The sequence below is a fragment of the Triticum dicoccoides genome, chromosome 1A, assembly GCF_002162155.2.
Source record: "Triticum dicoccoides isolate Atlit2015 ecotype Zavitan chromosome 1A, WEW_v2.0, whole genome shotgun sequence".
Taxonomy (NCBI): Eukaryota; Viridiplantae; Streptophyta; class Magnoliopsida; order Poales; family Poaceae; genus Triticum; species Triticum dicoccoides.
The window spans coordinates 528742268-528746635 of record NC_041380.1 but is presented as its reverse complement, the minus strand read 5'-3'; positions in this window follow the sequence as shown (position 1 = coordinate 528746635).

Genomic DNA, 4368 nt, shown 5'->3' with positions numbered 1-4368 from the left:
GGAGCGGAGCGTCAACCATGGCGAGCGACGAGTTTCGGTCGCGGCGGCTGTTGGTGTCAAAACCGGCGGTTCTCGGGTAGGTGGTCCCGAACTGTGCGTCTAGGATCGATGATAACATGAGACGGGGGGGACACGATGTTTACCCAGGTTCGGGCCCTCTCTATGGAGGTAATAGCCTACGTCCTGCTTGATTGATCTTGATGAATATGAGTGTTACAAGAGTTGATCTACCACGAGATCGTAATGGCTAAACCCTAGAAGCCTAACCTATATGACTATGGTAATGAATATGTGTCCTTTCCGGACTAACCCCTCTGGTTTATATTGACATCGGGTGTCAGGACCCCGATTCCAAGTCACATTGATCTAGCCGGTAACACCTCATATCACATTGCGGCCTCACGCACGGTATCCCCACGGGTGTCGCCTTACCATGGCCCAGGACCGTTTACACCTTTTGGCTCACGTATATGATAGTGTCACTAGCATCCATATGACAGAGAACCCGGGCTGACATGGCTAGGCAAGAATCCAAAGCGGCACAGACCTATGGAGACAGGCATACATGAATCACATCAAGCATGTCGGTCATCAGCGAGTGAATCCGGGCTGTAGCACTGGGCTAACAGGACTCCGGGGACCCGGGCTGTAGCAGGCTATGCAGGACTCCGGATGTCACCGCGTGACATTTCCCCGAAGGGGCAGACATAGGAACAAAGTGAACACATGTCGGCCAGTCAAGTGTCCTGAGCAGTAGTGCTGGGCTAGCAGGACTCCGGTGAACCGGGCTGTAGCGGACTACTATGGCTCGAGGAACACTAGACTACATTTCCCCATAAGAAAGGCTGCCAAGGATAAACAACTAGATTGTCGGATCCCACACATACCAAGCATTTCAATCATACAAACAATATGCTCGATATGTGCAAATACAACATGGCATCGCAACAAAACTCTACAACTCAAGTACTTTATTTAAAGGCTCTAGAGAGCCATACATAACATGTTTATACAGGTAGGGGTCACATGACCCGACACTCAAGTCATACAAGCATACAAGCACATGCGAAAGCAAATAGTTTGAGTACAGACACTAGAAAGAAAGAAGGCTTCTCGAAGCCTGTCTATCTACATAGGGCCCTCCATGGCCAGGATCACCACCTGGGTGGCAAGTCACTCGTCGACGTCGAGATCTACATAAAACCCATCGGAGGGGGCGGTGTTGTCGTCTGAAAACAGTAATTAAACAAACATGAGTACAAAGGTACTCAGCAAGTCTTACATCAGAACATACTATACATGCTCATTCTCAAGAAGGTGGTGGAGTTATTGCAGCAAGCCAGCTTTGACTCTTGGCTAAGCTATCCTACGGGACACCACTTAGCAAAATATTTTTCGCACACGAGTCCACTAATCACCAACACAATACACCACCGGGGATCCTCCCTCGTCATGCTACGAGAGGGCCATCCTCGGTACTCACACTTATCTTGAGTCTTTTAGTAGTATCCATTAACTTGTCTATGAACTGTATAGGCAACCAAGTAGTCCTTTACCGCGGACGCGGCTATTCGAATAGATGATGTTAACCCTGCAGGGGTGTACTTCTTCATACACGCTCTCACCACTTACCGCCGTTTACACGACATGTACTCGGCAACCTTCAAGCGGAAGCCCAACGAGGGTGTCGGCCACGGCCTACCTAAACACTCAAGTCTCTAGTCCAGGTTTATCGCCTATCCAGGTTCCATCCACACGGAGTCCGGCTGAGGTTTCCACATACGGCCTCGAACGATGTGAACAGGGTCCCGAGACGCCAAACGGGCGCCCGGCATACCCGGCCACGGTGTATCTACCGCAACATAGCCCACCCCTAGAGTCAGCGCTACGCACAGCCGCCAACACATAACCTACAAACACCAGAAATTAATTGCAACTCCTGGACAGAGTACAAGGGTGATTAAGAAGCCAAGAGGGTCAATTAAGGATCCCAATGCATGGTAGTAGCTGATTCTTAAAATCACACATACAGATCTCAGTTCTTAGGGACGGCCTCAATGAAACAACCCACCATGTACTCCTACATGGCCTCTCATCGATACCTTTACCAAATCATGTTCAACACATCCCTCACATTACCGACATAATCATTTCACTCTAGCCCATCACCTAGATGAACCAGACCTGACACAACTCTAAGCATAGCAGGCATAGCAAGGTAGGAAACACATACAAGGCTCAATCAACTCCTACACATGCTAGTGGGTTTCATCTAGTTACTGTCACAATAACAGGTCATGCAGAGGATAAGGGTTCAACTACCGTAGCACACAGCAGTTTGAAACATTGTTGTCTTAATGCAGTAAATGAGAGCAGAGGCGAGAATATGGGATTGTATCGATATGATCAATGGGGCTGCTTGCCTGATGTAGTGGTAGTAGGGTACTGCCCTTCAGACGGATATTTGGGGTTATCCTCGAAGGCAGAACCTACCACGAAAGACACCCCGAACATAATCAACACATGACAATATGCAACAATATGACGCATGCTATGACATGGCAAAATGAATGTGTCTTGGCCTAATGCAAGCTAAAACAGAAAGGAATAAACCCATTTGAATCAAAGATTCAAATGTTAGTTCATTTAACATAGCCATATTAGTGCATTATCTTATTTTGCTTAAACAGCAAGGTTAACTTGTTTTTTCATGCATGAAACCATTACCGATGGATAGATTGAATTTTTCTGATCAAAATTCATATATAAATCTTTTCATTTGGAGTTACAGATTAATTTCTATGAATTTTTAAAGTTTGCAGCAATTTCTGGAATTCTCGATATAAAAATAAATCTAGAAATTAGTTATTGCATCAGCAGTGCGTCAGGGTGACGTCAGTGGTCAACGAGGACGTCCAGGTCAACCTGACCAGTGGGTCCCACATGTCAGCAGTTATTTAAACTAACTAAAATTAGTTAAAACTAATCTGGGTTAATTAGCAGAGGGGGGGCCACTTGTCATAGACTCAGGGGAGTCAACCTGGGCCCACCCAGTCAAGGTCAACGGGTCAAACCCGCCGGCGTTAAGCCACCGGCGAGGACAGACACGATGGAGGGCTTCGGGATTCCTCCTCCGGCGACCAAATGGCTGGCGGAGGGCATCTACGTGCTGCTAGTGAACTCGCGTGCCGAGTGGAGCAAGCGGTGTGTGCGGGGGTGGCCGGAGATGACGCCGGCGTCGAGCCAGGCGGCGGCCGGAGTTCGGGCGTGCATGGAAACGGCGTTAGGAGGCATGGCAGGGGGCGCAGAGGGGTGCTACGGCCTCCTGGGTGTGCAGTGAATGTGTTGGACACGGTGGTGTGGCCGGTGGTTGGCTGGAGACACGTCGGCAACGAGCTCGGCAATGGCGCGTGCGGTGAAGCTTCGTGCCGTTGCTACGGTGCACGAGAAAGCAAATGGAGAGGATGGGGAGGTAGCTTAGCTCGCGGCGGTCACGTAGAAATGGACGGCGCCGTCGGGGACGAGCTGATGCGGTGGCGACGACGAAGAGGATCTCCGGCGATGGCGGAGTCGGGCGAGGTTGTTGTAGAGGCTGCGGGGCAAGCGAGCGCTTGGGGCTCGGCTTGCTCGAAGGAGTGGAGGGCGGCGGAGCTTCTGGACACGGTGGCTCGGCGCGGGGACGACGGAGGGCGCGACTACGGCGGCGGTGCGGCAGCAGGTGCGTCGGCCATGGTGCGGGAGAGCGAGGGAGAGAGGCAGGGGGCGAGTGAGGTGTCTGCGGGGTCGGGGCGACGACGTGGAGCCTATCCAGTGTCCAAGCACGCGACGCGGCAAGTTGCTGGCGCCGTGGCGAGCTCGCGCTTGCCGGCGTCAGCTCTCTGCCTGCCTGGCGGGGACGAAGCAGCTGGCTGGCATGGGCCAGCACAGCGCTGGGCCGCCTGGTGGGCCGGCTGATGGGCTACGGCTAGGTAAGTTCTCTCCCTCTCTTTTAATTTCTGTTTTTCTATTTTTTCTGTAGGTTTGTGGCTTTATTAAAAATAGCTAGGCACTTCTAGAAATCCTGAAAATAATCAGAGGCTCTGTTTAGAATATTTCCAACAGCCCACACTTATCTTCAGAATTATTTGAGCATTTAAAATATTTACTAGCACTCAAATGCCCAAATGCAAATTACATATGATTTAATTCAATGACCTTCTATTGACCTAGAAAATTGTGCACCAATTTTGCTAGAGGTTCTAACCCAAGACAAAGAGAGTGAACTTTTTAGAAGGGCATTTCAGGTTCATTGAAAATATTTTTAGTAAACCTTAGTTGATTCCAGAGGGGGTGCTGGGGGTTCTGTCTTCCCCAATTCAAGTTTCTGAT